This window comes from Salmo trutta, chromosome 5, assembly GCF_901001165.1.
Source record: "Salmo trutta chromosome 5, fSalTru1.1, whole genome shotgun sequence".
Classification (NCBI taxonomy): domain Eukaryota; kingdom Metazoa; phylum Chordata; class Actinopteri; order Salmoniformes; family Salmonidae; genus Salmo; species Salmo trutta.
In genome coordinates, this window is record NC_042961.1 from 52,616,476 (window position 1) to 52,634,164 (window position 17,689).

General features: G+C 40.8%; 2 long non-coding RNA genes across 2 annotated transcripts; one reads left to right on the forward strand and one right to left on the reverse strand.

The window, feature by feature from the left end:
- Positions 1 to 205: 205 nt before the first annotated feature.
- LOC115194480 (uncharacterized) lies at positions 206 to 17,325 on the reverse strand. Its single transcript, XR_003878371.1, has 2 exons — positions 17,238 to 17,325; positions 206 to 533 (listed from the first exon to the last, which is right to left on the reverse strand). It is a non-coding gene; the product is annotated as an uncharacterized LOC115194480 (long non-coding RNA).
- LOC115194479 (uncharacterized) lies at positions 5,032 to 8,153 on the forward strand. Its single transcript, XR_003878370.1, has 2 exons — positions 5,032 to 5,144; positions 8,037 to 8,153. It is a non-coding gene; the product is annotated as an uncharacterized LOC115194479 (long non-coding RNA).
- Positions 17,326 to 17,689: the final 364 nt, after the last annotated feature.

Here is a 17,689-nt window from a genome sequence, read left to right on the forward strand (position 1 = left end):
AATGATACACCAAATGTAGGAAAAATTTTGACTTGAGAAAGTTGAGAAATATGACTGAGAAATATGATTTATGTATTTCTGCATCTTGAGAGAATGCAATGCTCAGTTAGATACCATCTGTGGAGGTACTGCCTTCATCATAAAAACATCATAAAAGCTGATAGAATTTCAAACACATAAAAAATCTTCTCAGAAAGACGTTGGGTTGTTTTCAAAGCATTCTTTTTTGTTACAACTGTTAAGCGGAGCGACACAGGGGAACCCAAGAACAGACGCAGATGAGGAAACAGGGATGAATGAACCAAAATATTACATTTATTGTTGCACAGAGAGATATGGGGTGCAGATCTGGGGTAGCTCAGATGAGTTGCAGAAAAAAACAGATGTGGAGACAGGTTTGAGTTGGCTGAGTAGAACAGGGTAAACAGTTCCCGAAGGGGAATCCAAGGTAGTGGTGGTGAGTAAAATCCAGAGCAAGGTAGTTGGATGGTGAGATGTGAAACAGGAGACAGGAGCCAGAGACAGAGTGGTAACTGCAATGAGAGGATAAATGGTGTCAGGCAGGGAAACAGGCACAGCAGAGTAACAGGATCTTGAGTAATAATAAATGGCTAGACTCATGAACTGACTGAGCAGAGATTACGATCTGGCAGAGTGGAAGTGGCAGAACTGAGTATTAGTAGAGGTCTTGATTATGGAACGAGTAGCAGCTGGTATGGATCAGCTCTGACTCCAGCATACCTGTCTCCAACCACACAATCACACAGAGAGGGAGAGGGGGAGAGAGAGAGAGCATACAGGGGGAGTAACTGCAGGTCAAGAAGACACCGGATGAACACCAGAGGGCGTAGCAGGAGCAGATGTGACATCAACCGGTCAAACTGATGTCATTTGGAAATTTTTTTCTGCATTATTGCATTTTCTCCCCAGTCCCTAAACGTCTTTGCTCCGTGAAAGATGACAGAGAGAACTTTACTGATGTTAACTAGATTGAAGCATTCATTATATCGATCTATTACATTATTCTGTTGAGCAAAGGTTTATTTAGTCTTCTAGGGCAACATATAATGACAAAGGAGAACCGACATGTATCTAATTATAGACAAGTTGACTAACAAATAGCCTACAAAAATTTTGGATATTATAAGCAGAAACATACTTTTGGTGATGTAGTGTATGTGGACACCTGCTTATCGAACATCTCATTCCAAAACCATGGGCATTAATAGGGATTTGGTTTACCCTTTGCTGCTATAATAGCCTTCACTCTTCTGCTTCCATTCAGCCACAATGGCACTGATGTTAGATGATTAGGCCTGGCTCACAGTCGGCATTCCAATTCAACCCAAAGGTCTTCGATGGGATTGAGGTCAGAGTTCTGTGCAGGCCAGTCAAGTTCTTCCACAACAATCTCGACAAACCATTTCTGTGTGGATCTTGCTTTGTGCACGGGATCATTGTCGTCCTGAAACAGGAAAGGTCCGTCTCCAAACTGTTTCTACAAAGTTGGAAGCACAGAATCATCTAGAATGTCACTGTATGCTGTAACGTTAAGATTTCCCTTTACTGGAAATATGAGGCCTAGACCGAATCATGGGAAATAGCCCCAGACCATTATTCCTCCTCCACCAAACTTTACAGTTGGCCCTATACATTCGGGCACGTAATGTTTTCCTGGAATCCAAATCCCAGATTTGTCTGTCGGACTGCCAGATGGTGATGCATGATTCATCACTCTAGAGAACACAAGTCCAATGGCAGCGAGCTTTACACCACTCCAGCAAACTTTTCTAAATATAGTGTACCTCTAACTTCAGAATATTTGCAAAAAAAATGATCTAGTGATGAAATTGACAAACCACTGACAGAGTTGACAACCGATACTCAAAACAGACATTCTTTTGGCTCTAAAAATACAAAGGTAACACAATGGTAAATCTAAGTGCAGACGGTAGCGCTACATGTTTTTATTTATTTTTTATTTCACCTTTATTTAACCAGGTAGGCTAGTTAAGAACAAGTTCTCATTTGCAACTGCGACCGGCCAAGATAAAGCAAAGCAGTTCGACACATATAACAACACAGAGTTACACATGGAATAAACAAACATACAATCAATAATACAGTACAAAAATCTATACACAGCATGTGCAAATGAGGTAGGATAAGAGAGGTAAGGCAATAAATAGGCCGTGGTGATTAAGTAATTACAATATAGCAATTAAACACTGGAATGGTAGAATGTGCAGAAGATGAATGTGGAAGTAAAGATACTGGGGTGCAAAGGAGCAAGATAAATAAATAAATACAGTATGGGGATGAGGTAGATTGGATGGGCTATTTACAGATGAGCTATGTACAGGTGCAGTGATCTGTGAGCTGCTCTGACAGCTGGTGCTTAAAGCTAGTGAGGGAGGTAAGAGTCTCCAGCTTCAGTGATTTTTGCAGTTCGTTCCAGTCATTGGCAGCAGAGAACTGGAAGGAGAGGCGGCCGAAGGAAGAATTGGCTTTGGGGGTGACCAGTGAAATATATCTGCTGGAGCGCATGCTACGGGTGGGTGCTGCTATGGTGACCAGTGAACTGAGATAAGGTGGGGCTTTACCTAGCAGAGACTTGTAGATGACCTGCAGCCAGTGAGTTTGGCGACGAGTATGAAGCGAGGGCCAGCCAACGACAGCGTACAGGTCGCAGTGGTGGGTAGTATATGGGGCTTTGGTGACAAAACGGATGGCACTGTGGTAGACTGCATCCAATTTGTTGAGTAGATTGTTGGAGACTATTTTGTAAATGACATCGCCGAAGTCGAGGATCGGTAGGATAGTCAGTTTTACTAGGGTATGTTTGGCAGCATGAGTGAAGGATGCTTTGTTGCGAAATAGGAAGCCGATTCTAGATTTAATTTTGCATTGGTGATGTTTAATGCGAGTCTGGAAGGAGAGTTTACAGTCTAACCAGACACCTAGGTATTTGTAGTTGTCTACATATTCTAAGTCAGAACCATCCAGCGTAGTGATGCTGGACGGGCGGGCAGGTGCGGGCAGCGATCGGTTGAAGAGCATGCATTTAGTTTTACTTGCATTTAAGTGCAGTTGGAGGCCACGGAAGGAGAGTTGTATGGCATTGAAGCTCATCTGGAGGTTAGTTAACGCAGTGTCCGAAGACAGGGGTGTGTCAGAAATATTTCAGCAATTTTCAATATCACAATTATCGGCGCACTTGCTGGTGTATGAATTAACAAGTTGTAGGTGTTTTCAGGCTTAGCTCCTTACTGGCCAATCAGAATGTGCTCCATGGCGAAATATGTGGTTGCTTCAAGTTGTTATCAGACTAATTTGAGTGTCCAGGATTTCCGTTTACTCTGTTACGTCTAGTCTATGAGACCAGGCTGACTGTACCCGTGTGGCTGGGGCAGATGAGAAGTGCACAATCATGTGGCTGGACTTCTGTTTGGCTTTCTGGATACAACCAGCACCGGCATAAACACTGCACCACCAAGCTACACTTCCTAGGAGCAGACGTAGCACCAGCCCTCCAGAAAGGCCAAGAAAGATACTAGACCAGTAAGAATAGGTAAGACTCCTAACCTCCTGACCTGTGCCAATGATTTTCCTATACAGTAAATATAGTCATACTGATGGGCCAGCTCAAATCCTACGGAAGTACCACATGCTAATTCTACAAAAATCTTGTATTTTTTTATTTTAGGAGAGAGTCGTGCAGAAACATGTTTGTGGTTGGACAGTGATGTTGGCTGGACTGTGAGGTATGGGGAGGGGGTACAGCCAGTACAACACCTTTAAATGACCAAGACCTAATATGACCAAAACAGCAAGGGCGTTGAGGATCCTAAAGACAAAACACCATCACACCAGACTACTCTATGTAAGACTACTATCTCATCTTGTCTCATCAAATAGGTTCCGGGTTAAGTTTAAGATGTAGTAATTTATTAAACTAAAGTGATGAAATATTAACATGTGTTTCTTATATCAGATCCTGCACTGACACTGCCATCGAAGGAGAGATTCAGACAGAGCCAGAGCCCCTCTGTCAAGTCAAATCAAATCAACTGTTATTGGTCACATACACATATTTAGCATATGTTATTGCGGGTGTAGGAAAATGCTTGTGTTCCTAGCTCCAACAGTGCAGTAGTATCTAACAATTCACAACAATACATAAATCTAAAAGTAAAAGTATGGAAAAAAGAAATATACAAATATTAGGACGAGCAATGTCAGAGTGGCATTGACTAAAATACAGTAGAATAGAATACAGCATATACATATGAGATGAGTAAAGCAGTAGGTAAACATTATTAAAGTGACTAGCGTTCCATTATTAAAGTGGCCAGTGATTCCATTCTATGTATATAGAGCGGCAGCCTCTAAGGTGCAGGGTTGAGTAACTGGGTGGTAGCCGGCTAGTGATGGCTATTTAACAGTCTGATGGCCTTGAGATATCATCTGTTTTTCAGTCTCTCTGTCCCAGGTTTGATGCACCTGTACTGACCTCACTTTCTGGATAATAGCGCGGTGAACAGGCCGTGGCTCGGGTGGTTGATGTCCTTGATGATCTTCTTGGCCTTCCTGTGACATCGGGTGCTGTAGGTATCCTGGAGGGCGGGCAGTGTGCCCCCAGTGATGTGTTGGGCAGACCGCACCACCCTCTGGAAAGCCCTGCGGTTGCCCTGCAGTTGCTGTACCAGGCGGTGATACAGCCCGACAGGATGCTCTCAATTGTGGGTCTGTACAAGTTTCTGAAGGACTTAGGGACCAATTCAAATTTATTCAGCCTCCTGAAGCACTGTCTGTGTGGGTGGACCATTTCAGATCGTCAGTGATGTGTACACCGAGGAACTTGAAGCTATCCACCATCTCTACTGCGGTCCCGTCAATGTGGATAGTGGCGTGCTCCCTCTGCTGTTTCCTGAAGTCTAGGATCAGCTCCTTCGTTTTGTTGACGTTGAGGGAGAGGTTATTTTCCAGGCACCACTTCTCCAGGGCCCTCACCTCCTCCCTGTATGGTGTCTCGTCACTGTTGTGTCATCCGCAAATTTGATGATTGAGTTGGAGACGTGCATGGCCACGCAGTCATGGGTGAACAGGAACTTCAAGAGGAGGCTGTGATTCAGAAGATATAGGTAAGTGAACTCCGCTTTACATAGTAGGGGGAAACTCACCTCATCCACCACCAATAGGTGGCACCCACCTGTACGATGCATGTCAACCATTTTTTGCCAGAATGCTCACCACACATCAGCTATCAGGTGGAGAAGTGAGGAGTGATACAGTGCATTCGGAAAGTATTCTGACCCCTTGAGTTTTCCCACATTTTGTTACCTTACAGCCTTATTCTAAAATGGGTTAAATAGTAATGGCAAAGTAAAAAAAGTTGTTTTGATTTTTATTTTTTTCATTTATTATAAATAAAAACTGAAATATCACATTTACATAACTATTCAGACCTTTTACTCAGTACTTTTTTGAAATACCTTTGGCAGCGATTACAGCCTTGAGTCTTCTTGGGGATATCAGGATTTAAGGTAAGACCCAGATGCAGACAACATCTGAGTAACAACAGTTTATTAATCTGACAGGGGCAGGAAAAAGACAGGTCAAGGGCAGGCAGGGGTCAGTAATACAGATAGGTGGGGCAAAGGTACAGGACGGCAGGCAGGCTCAGGGCAGGCAGAATGATCAACACAGGGAAACCAGGAACAATCACGCGACAGGAGCAGAGGGAAAAATGCTGGTAGGCTTGACAAAACAAAATGAACTGGCAACAGTAAATCCAAGAACACAGGTATAAATACACAGGGGAATAATTGGGAAGATGGGCGACACTTGGAGGTGGGTGGAGACAATCACAAAGACAGGTGCAACAGATCAGGGTTCGACGCTACAAGCTTGGCACACCTGTATTTGGGGAGTTTCTCACATTCTTCTCTGCACATCCTCTCAAACTCTGTCAGGTTGGACGGGGAATGTTGTTGATCAGCATTTTTCTGGTCTCTCCAGAGATATTTGATCGGGTTGAAGTCCGGGCTCTGGCTGGACAACTCAAGGACATTGAGACTTGTCCCGAAGCCACTCCAGGGTTGTCTTGGCTGTTTGCCCATTGTCCTGTTGGAAGGTGAACCTTCACCCAGTCTGAGGTCCTGAGTGCTCTGGAGCAGGTTTCCATCAAGGATCTCTCTGTACTTTGCTTCTTTTACCTTTCACTCGATCATGACTAGTCTCCCAGTCCCTGCCACTGAAAAACATTGCTACAGCATGATGCTGCCACCACCATGCTTCTCCGCAGGGATGGTGGCAGGTTTCTTCCAGATGTGACGCTTGGCATTCAGACCGAAGAGTTCAATCTTGGTTTCATCAGACCAGATAATCTTGTTTCTCATGGTCTGAGAGTCCTTTAGGTTCCTTTTGGCAAACTCCAAGTGGGCTTTCATGTGCCTTTTACTGAGGAGTTGCTTCCGTCTGGTCACTGTACCATAAAGGCCTGATTGGTGGAGTGCTGCAGAGATGGCTATCCTTCTGGAAGGTTCTCCCATCTCCACAGAGGAACTCTGGAGCTCTGTCAGAGTGGCCATTGGGTTGTTGGTCACCTCCATGACCAAGGCCCTTCTCCCCCAATTGCTCTGTTTGGCCAGGCAGGCAGCTCTAGGAAGAATCTTGGTGTTTCCAAACGTCTTCCATTTAAGAATGATGGAGGCCACTGTGTTCTTGGGGACCTTCAATGCTGCAGAATTTTCTCGGAGCTCTAGGGACAATTACTTCAACCTCATGACTTGGTGTTTGCTCTGACATGCACTGTCAACTGTGGGACCTTATATAGGCAGGTGTGTGCTTCTAAATCATGTCCAATCCATTGAAATTACCACAGGTGGACTCCAATCAAGTTGTAGAAACATCTCAAAGATGATCAATGGAAACAGGATTCACCTGAGCTCAATTTAGGGTCTCATAGCAAAGGGTCAGAATACTTATGTAAATAAAGTATTTCTGTTTTTGCGTTGTCATTATGGGGTATTGTGTGTAGATTTGATTTTTTTTAAATCCATTTTAGAATGGATGTGGAAAAGGGGTCTGAATACTTTCCGAATGCAATGTATATGCCAATTAGCAATTGAGGATGATTAAGTGGCCATGATGTAAATGGGGGCAGGTTGGGAATTTAGCCAGGACACAGGAGATGAATTACATTTAATCATGCAAGCCAAACCTTTCATGAAGGGTTCAGTAAAATGTGAAGATTGCAAGGGTTGTGTAGACTTTCACTAGAGGTGGTACATGCCTTAATCATATACTAAGCAGAACCTTTATTCACTGGGTAATTATTAACTATACTTTTAGTAATCAATGAATGATCAAGCTGATGCTGTCTTCAACACATATTTGTTTAATCTTAGTAAGAATAGTGGAAGTTTAAGATAAAGGCCATATCCATGAAGCATGAGGGAGGAAAGAGAAGATAAGGACTGGTGTCTTAGAGAACTGAAAACTCAGTCTAAGCACTATTTAGAAGAAGTAAGTCTTACAGAAGGATTATGGTTTAAGAAAACTGATGATCTTGACTTCTAAACTGTTGAGACAGGCCAACTGCAGGATGCACCCTGTCTAGACAACCCCCCAAATTAACCCTTTTGGAAACCCTTTTTTTCTAACAGTGTAATAAATACAATTTCCAGTGGGCGTGGCACATGACTCACACAATGGCACATGACTCACCCAATGATGAAGCCATAGGCTACTCACCGGTGATGGCCGATGCGCTCGTCATGGCTTTCACAAGATGAGCTAGTTTGAAAAAGAGTGCTGCTGTTCGCAGTTATATATATATATATATATATCTTTTTACTGTTGATCCTCTGGCTAAATTATGCTCTGTGGTTTATTTTTAACAGTGAGAGTGGGCTCCTCTGGTTGGCTAAAAACACAAAAATGTAATCTGCCTCTCTGGCCCCCTACGGGCTTGGGCTTCAGCCTCACTAAGCCCCTGCATTAATCCAGCCCTGTGTTGACTGTATTCATAGGTGACAAGGGAGCAAAGGCATCCGATTAAAAAAGACACCATTGGCCAGGCAAGAAACAGGTGTTGGTTCCAAAACAAGAAAGGAAGGATATCAGCAAGCTTAGCCAAGAGATGTGCAGGAAAGGAGAAGAGTGCATGGTTACTCAGGAGCATCATTTACATCAGGACATCACGGTTAGAGAGTGTGCCAACAATCAAGTATGGAGTGGAGCATGAGGATGATGCAATATGTTAGCCAGAAACAAGACGAAGGAGCTGCAGTAAGGGTGTATAAGTGTGGCTTGTTTGTTGATCTGGAGAACGGCCAGCTGGCAGCCAGGCTGACAGACTTGTGAAGGATGAGTCTTGTGTGGATGAACCTCACGGACTGGTGGAGGTGAAATGTCTCTACTCCTGCAGAGACCTATCCCCATAACAGGCAGTTAAGGTCAATGACGGTAAGGAGGCATTTCCTCTGCATGAAGTCAATACCATTGTTTGCATGAAACAAAAACACTTCTACTACTATCAAGTACAGATGCAGACGGTGGAGTGAGTTTGTTGTGTTTACAAATACTGTAGAGGACATGCTAGTGGTCAGGCTAATGTTTGATGCCATCTTTTGGGGAAACTGAAAGGGAAACATTTAAACTTTCACAGGGAGTACATTGTTCCTGCTGTTTCTTGCACAAGGATTTTAGGCAAAATGCAAACATGCCAACCTGAAAGTTTTCAGCTTTGATGATTAAAATTTGTTTACTATCCATATACTTATGAAGTTCACTCTAGGTCTAAAATTAAATGAGAACCAGGAAACTTTTGTAAATTGTTAATGTATTTTCTATTTATTATAATATCTATTTGAATTAATATATGTATACATGTATATATTGTACAGAATGTTTGAGACAATATACAAATATTACATTTTCCTGTTACATCACAAGTAATATCACAGACTTCATATGTAAACAGTACAGACAGTTAACCAACTTAAGCTGTCTGCATGTATTATTTGTGAACTGTCCTACGATAGCCTGGGAGATCTTGCGGTTGATGAGGAAGGGTTTGATCTCCTCTTTCACCAGGTTACTGTCCAACAACAATGATAATTTAAACTATGTTTGCAGAAAAATATTGTTTAACAAGATTCACCCCCTTTGGACTTTTCCACATTTTGTTGCGTTACAACCTGGAATTAACCTTTTACTGCAGTGGACCAAATTCAGGGTCACGCAGAGTTTTTCTTGGTAGTCTTAAAATCTACTTTGAAACAAAAGTATGCACCTCACACACATGGTTATGGGCTTTAAAAAAATAAGATACCTGTACCATGTTAGATATACAGTAGAAATGTATTGAAGTTTGAGTTTGCATTCAAATATTACACTTTATATACATCAGAGGACTGAAATATAACAAAACTGTTTCACGTAGAAACACCAGATATTCTGATAATAAAGTTTATAAATGATGAAATTATGAAAAATATTATTAACATTCCCCCCATGAGGCCACTAGGTCATATGACTGCAGGAAAGAGCTTCGATGTTAGGTGCATAACTATTCATCCCCCAGCTTTGCACATCTGGATCCTGGAATTTTTTCCCATTCTTCTTGGAAAAATTGCTCAAGCATGCTCTGTCAAGTTGGATGGGGACCATTGGTGAACAGCAATTTTCAAGTCTTGCCACAGATTCTCAATGGAATTGAAGTCTGGGCTGGGCCGTTAGATGAAATTCAGGTTGTTGTTTTTAAACCACTCCAGTGTAATTTTGACTTTATGTTTAGGGTCATTGTCCTGCTGGAAGGTGAACCTCTGCTCCAGTTCCAGGTCTCTTGCAGACTGAAATAGGTTTTCCTCTAGAATTTCCCTGGATTTGGCTACTTTTTGCCCTCAAACCTGACCAGTTTCCCAGTCTCTCCCACTTGAAAGCATCCCCATAGTATCCCCAACCATGCTTCATCTGTGGGGATCATGTTCTCAGAGCCATGAGCAGTGTTAGCTTTGCTACACACATAGGGCAATATTTTAGGGTGGCGTTAAGGCGGCGCTAGTGTTAAACGCTGGTTAGCTTGCAATTTCATCATATAAAAACTGCCGCATTGGAATTTTCAGCCTTCAAGCCAGGTTTACCTGTCTAACATCAGCATGCTTGCGCACAGATGGGAGGGGTGAAAATATTTTAAGTGTGTCCTTAAAAACATGACCCAAATTGCTCATTTCAGGTAGCGCTGGTAGGGATATTTCAGACCAACCAAAAGCTGGTTTTAGTGGTAAGGCAGTTGGTTATGGCATGAATCTTCCAATGGAAACGCAGCCTATCCAGCCACGATGCATACCGCCCATATGCCCATTGAACAAGATGTGCTTTGGTGCCTATATATTTTGTATTTAGAATCATAAAACACCCCCCAAAAAATCCTAAATGTATTTTATTTGTTTTAAAACCAAGCATAGCCTTCCCTCCTCTCAATGAAGGTTGTTTATTTTTGTCCTGCCCAATGAAATCAAGTAGGCTCCTCAAGACCTTCGATAAAGTGTTTGGCTCGTGAGACCGCTTGTAAATAAATCTTAATCACCAATGCTTTAGTAGAAGATCAAGCTTGAGAGGAGCAAAACAGTGATCTGACATTCCTGACATTCCCTTTCATCTAGGTTTTGTAGGCAGGCCTACATTATTTTAGCCAACAGCTCCATTGTTGGACATGTCTAAAGCCCCCTCCATGATGTAGGCTACATGTGGCCATGCCCATCATGAAAGGAGAGATGAGAACCTCTGTGAATACCGATGAACCTCCGATTTAGATGTTATTGTGCTGTAACAATTGTTTATTTTGCATTTCATATTTTTAAAAACCAAGCCCTCCATAGGCTACCCTTACCCTAGGCCTTACCCTCTGCATTGTGTCCCGCCACTCACCACCCGCCAACCCCAACCCCTCTTTTACGCTACTGCTATTCTCTGTTTATCACATATGCATAGTCACTTTAAGCATATTTACATGTACATACTACCTCAATCAGCCCAACTAACCGGTGCCTGTATATAGCCTCGCTACTGTTATAGCCTCGCAACTATTATTTTTTACTGTTGTTTTTATTTCTTTACTTACATTTTGTTCACCTAATACCTTTTTTGCACTGTTGCTTAGAGCCTGTAAGTAAGCATTTCACTGTAAGGTCTACACCTGTTGTATTCGGCGCACGTGACAAATAAACTTTGATTTGATTTGACTATAACGAAGGCTGGTTCAACAGCAATGCGTTGTCTTTTTAATGCTGGCGATTATATGATATCATTACATTTACATGTATTTATTGTTGTTGAAAAAAACAGACAATTTTATTAAAACCAAACAATAGAATGATTCACTGTCATGGATCTGTAAGATGGTTCCAATATGCAGTGGCGATTTTAGCATGTAAATCTTGATGGGGCAATGAAAAAAATGTGGGATGCATGCCAGCAAAGCCACTACACAACACAACACTAAACAATAGATTATTTGCATTATAACGGTGACAAACGGTACCCACAAACTGTTAGGGCCTACATAAAGCTGTCCCAACAGCAGAGTCCCAATGTCAGTCCCAACACCTTACCACTGCTACACCTGGCTTTCAGCGGAGCCTTGTCTGGCAGCGAAACAGTTCATTCAGCCTCATTCACTGCCTTTAAAAAAACATAGCTGATATGGCTGACTTGCTTAAACAAACGTGTTTTTTACTGACAAATGAGATGTACAAATTATGGCATAAGGGGACGACAAGCGGATAAGAGGCAATCCGTAATTCCGAATAAGACATTAATGAACTAGCGACGATGGACGTAGTAAATCTAACTATTTGTTCAGCACTTTTGAAATGTACAGCGACAGAATTCAGAACATGGGCTGTTCTTACAGTGTACTCCCTGTACAAAAAATCAGAACCTTAGGATAAATAAAGGGGCAATATAAACAGACAATGAAAGGTCTGTTTAAATTATATTATTACAATATTACATTTCTCTAGAACAGGTTATAGGCTACATATGCACCACGAAGTTAGAACAGTAGGCGAAATTAAGAGATGAAAATAGACCAAATTATTAGGGTGAAGCACATTGAATGCCGTTTGGGTCTTTATGTGTCAAAAAAGATACATATCATATAACACTATTTGATGCGTTAAATAAGCTTTTAATTTGACACTTCAAATAACACAATTCTATTATAGAATATTGTGTCATGTCTGGACTATCATTAAATGTGAAGACTTATTTATATCAAATCAGTTCGCTAGGTTGAATTATTACCTGATTAAACTAATTATGTAAACATTAATTAACTAGGAAGTCGGGGCACCACCGGAAAATTTTGTTTTACAGAGTTACGATTTCCTTAACATGACGCTTCAGATATTTTCATATCTTATTGATTAGTCTTCTATTAATGATTATTACCTCGGCTGTTCTCATTCTGAATGTCGTAAAAATCTTGGTTATCTGCACGAACCCTAGTCTCCATAATGAATCAGTGATATTCAAATTGGCTTAATTATTTATTTACTAACTAAATAAAATCACACAGAATTACATAAACACACAAACAGTATAGTTATTGGTTACTAACACAATGCAATGAAAAGTCCCTAGTGGGCTAAACCAATATGACGGCTTGGTAGACAATGGAAAGGGGTGGGGACAGATAAAGAGCGGGAAAGACAAAGGCCTTCACTATCGTACACACACAGTTGATAATTATACTCATGGACATGCTAATACTTTGCACTTGAACGGCCACTCATTAGAAAATAATTGCAAAATATTTACTCTTGTATGTCTTGTTGTCTCTCCATTGAAAACATTTGATCATTCTGTGGAGAACAGTTCATCAGAGAGTCTCTGGTTATGTTCCCCAGAAGTCACAATGTCTTTCGTGGTTGTAGCTGGTTCATTAGCTCTGTTATCTGTTATAACTGATACGTCAGCATAGAGAAATGTTCTTTAGAAATTGATCTTTCAGAGTACCATTTCAATTTGAATTTCATGATCTGTTAGAATAGATGCTTCTGCTGTTGTCGGTATTTTCATCCTCAGCCATGCATATTTCCAGCTGCAGACTGATAAAAGGAGTCTAAGATTTCTCACTTCTGTGGTGAATCGATTGTCTCAGAGCTTAACCATTTCCAGCTGTGTAGCCAACGCTCCACGCTGTCTGGTCTCCTTAGCCTATAGAGTGGTAGCCATTTCAACGTGAGGACTCCGTCCTGACGTTCTCTGACTTCTATTTAAATTGCCAACCATTTTAACATGAAGCCACAGCTCCATGTTTCTGGTCTACTGTATATTTTGTTGGAAGTGGTTTTATACCCTTCTGAGAAAAGTGGCGGTCCATGACGCCAACGTAATGTCTGTGCTCACGTGGGCGTGGTCACTGACTAGTTCAAACCTTATATGAAAAACAATTCTCTCATTTAGAAGGCTAACATCCCATTACATATTTTCAAAAGTAGTCTTATTCTTAATCATTCATTTTATACAACATTCAGGTAGAAAACTAATAACTGAGGAATGTACACTTCCAGAGATCTAGTTATGCGTTTGTCGCAGTTTGTGCTGTTTTACCCTTAATGGCACAGTTAGGGTTTATATCGCTGACCTGGTCAGCGATCAATCCTTATATGGGTGAGGGTTCACTAATTAGTGGGGGACTGGGGACCACCCCCTCCGAGAGCTTATACATTATATAAAAAAAATATGTTAATGAACCATCAATACTGGATCAGTAATGTGGGAGAAAGAGGTGAAGTAATTTGCAAAAGCTAATTTAATTGATTACATTTTGATAATGATTAATCATACCTGTATAGGCTATTTGGGAATTAAACTTTAATTAACCTGACAGCATTGCTGTATCTAGGTTAATGTGGAAAAGTTTAAATTGTCTAATTTGTAGAAGCAATCAATTTGTATATTATTCAAAAGATCCACCTGAAAAGATTTGTTTGGCAATTTTAACTTCCTAGTTAAATTGAACGAGACAACGATATCCAATCAGAGGAGATTGTTCCACAGTTCTGATATCCAGCCAATGGTGGACCTAAATGGAATTTTTATTTCAACTTTTTTTTTAAAAATTCTTTACCACCAGGGGTCACTTATCCCTAGGTTCTTAAACCAAATGCCATTCCCGCGAATGCAGGACTTTGTCAATACAGGATCAGTGACGTGAGAAGTTGGACTCAGTGCTTGCAAATGCAAATTTAATTGATTCATCAATGTTAATGATTAAACAACCCTATATAGGCTATTTGTGAATTAAACTTTAATTAACCTGAAAGCGTAGCTGTATTTAGGTTTATGTCAAAAAGTTTAAATTGTTTCATTAGTAGAAACCAATCAATTTGGATATCATTCAAATGGTCCACCTGAAAAGGTAAGTCTGGCAATTTTAACTTTAGTTAAAATCGAATGAGAACAATATCCAATGAGTTGAAAATGGTTGGATAAGATACAGTGTATCCCGTCTCAATAAACGTGAGCATACAGTTAATGTCACATAGAAATAATTATTTAAAAATCACTGATCACAGTGATCGCAGAAAGCTGAAATCAAACGGGAGTCCAAAGGAGGAGGAACTTCCATTTTCGCCAGCACAGCACAGTTCACCCTGTGAACATAGGAAAAATGTCTGCTTCCTCTTTGTTAACTTAGCATCTCATGCCCAGCTAATCCTATTTGTACAGAAATTTAATTTTCAGCACAACATAGGATCCCCTTCAGCAAGGGAATGGTTTTACTAAAAACGTCTTGCGTTCAAACCCTTTCTGCAGTATTTTTGCGATGTTTTAAACCCGAATCTGCAGAAAACAACGAAATACACCATGGTCTACTCATGCTACTGAAAACGCGAGAGACAGAGAGATAATTATCGCTTCGTCAAGCTAATATCTACTCAAATTTCAATCGGCTAGCCCTATGTCCTCGCTTGAGAAGTTAATAATGACCGAGTCTACCCGCTTCTGAAATACGAGAGACAGAAATAGCACCTTTGGCCCAACGCGTCTATTTGTCAAATTTCTATAATTAGTTGGATCGTTGTCCAAGTACTAGAAATGTAATCACTAACCCTACACTGACTATGTCAGAGAAACAACATGGAGGCACCCTCCAGATGTATCTTGTTCAAATATCAACACACACAACCAACAATTCCTGTTTACAATTCAAATGGTGTATAACATAATCTGGGTCTATAATGTAATCTGCTTTTCAATTTCATATAGGCTGAATGCAACACGAAGGCCACATTCTATGTTAGATTCCTCCCATCAATATGTTGTGTCTTGACTATCATTAATGTGATGACATGATATTTTATAAAATCGATTTCCTAATGTTTAATTATTACGTGATTAAATTAGTCATGCAACAATTAACTCATTAGTAACCTGGGGCACCACGGAAAAGTTTATTTAACGAGTTACCGTTTTCCGAAATAACTCTTAAAGATCTAAAGGTCTCTTACATATCAGTCATCAATTAGTAATTAATTAACAGTTACATTCTATTAGTCTCATTCTGAATGTCGTAAAATTCTTGGATATCTGCATGAAACCTAGTCTAAATGATGAATCAGCAATATACAAATTGGCTTAATTATTTATTTACTAACTAACTAAATAATCACACAGAAATACATAACGCACACACATAGGTTGAATTGATAATTAACATAATGCCATGAAAAGTCCCTAGTGGACTAACCCGAAATGACGGCACAGTGAAAATGGAGGGGCATGTAAGTAAGAGTGGGAGAAGAGAGACAAAGGAGTTCATCAAAGGTACACACACTTGAATAATATGCTAATTGTAAATATGGATATTTAGCACCCTAACAACCACTCATTCGGATTTTAGAAATGCAATGTACATGTTTACACTTGTATGTCTTTGTCGTCTCTCTCTGGTGAAATCAAACAAAAAGTATTTGGAGAGTAGTTATTCAGAAGTCTATAGTTGTGTAAGTCTCTGGTTGTCCACCAGAGGTGGTTAGAATGGAGACTTCGACGTACCCTGAAGTTCTTAGAGTTGATCTTCTTAGAATAGATACTTCAGCGGTTGTCGGTATTCTCGTCACATTTTTAGCTGCAGACTGAGAAAGGCTACATTCTAGGATTCACTTCTTCTGTAGTGATCGATAGTTTCAGAGTTTAAACCATTTTGCAATATCTGGCTCACACCTTAGTCTGCTTGGTCTATAGAGTGGTAACCATTTCAACGTGGGGACTCCCGTCCTCATGTTTTCTGGACTGGTAGTGTCTAACCATTCATGGCGTCTGGCTACCATCCATCTACTTGGTATCTAGAGTGGTAGCCATTTCAATGTGAGGACGGTAGTCCTTACATTTTCTTGACTAATGTTAATTTTCTTAGAAGTGGGTTCTATGCACTCTGGGAAAAAGGGGCATTCCATGACGCCGACATAATGTCTGTGCTCATATGGGTGTGGTCACTGACTAGTTAAGACTTTATATGAAAAGCAATTCTCTCATTTAGAAGGCTAACATCACATTTCATCTTCTCACAAATAGTTCCATATTTAATCATACAAGTTCCACAACATCTAGATGTGAATCTGATCACTGGGAAATATACACATTCAGAGATACAGTTATGTTGTTCTCCTGTCGTTAGTTATATCACAAATTAGTAATGAATTCGACATTATTGTTCTTTCAGTACCCACGGACCCTTCCAACTGGTTGGAATACAGAAATATCGTTTAATTATTCAACCTTTTTATGTTACCGTACTGCAACTTCTCTCTCTGTGGTTACAAAGAGATTTAACTTCCATTTTTGGAAGAGTGGGAGGGAGAGTATCCCTGCAGGTATTTACGACCGTCATAAAATGGCCAACTTCACCCCTCTTCCCCTCTGCGGGGGAGAGAGAGAGCGAGAGAGGGGAGGGGGAAGAAGTGTGTAGTGTGTCACAAACAGCTGACTTTTTGCCCTACATTCATATTGTGTGGTTTCTCATTTTTCCTCATGGACCTATAGTAGCAAGCCCTTATGCTGACCTTTCCTGTCACTTTGTCCCTGTTCGAAACTGTTTTGAATAAAAAAGAATGTACAATCATAATGTTAGCTATTTACTGTAAAAGGTATGTCTTAAACCACTTTACAGCTTTGAGTAAACGTCCTTGTCTGATAGGAAACTTGGCTACACTTACCTTCATAGTTGAAAAAGTATCTGTTTGAATCCTTTTTCCAACCTGGAAGTTGGCACTTTGCTACTTGTCTTGGCCAGGCAATATACATCCGTCACTGTTACCTTTGGCAGCTCTTGCAAGCACCTTGTGTAAAAAAGTGCCATGGTTGGTAAGGGAGGGGGGCGTTGGCTAATTGATAGTCTGGGGACTGTGCAGGCCATTCAAGTAAAGTGAACAATGTCATGCTCCAAGCGATGTTTTTCCACTCCTTAATTGTTCTGTGTTCGTGATTGTGTGCCCATTGGAGCCGCTTCTTCTTGGTTTAAACTGATTGGAGTGGAACCCTGTGTGGTCGTTTGCAGCAATAGCCCATCCGTGACAAGGATCGACCAGTTGTTAATTCCGAGATGCCATTCTGCACACTACTGATGTACTGCGAGGTTATTTGTCTGTTTGTGCCACGCCTGTTGGCT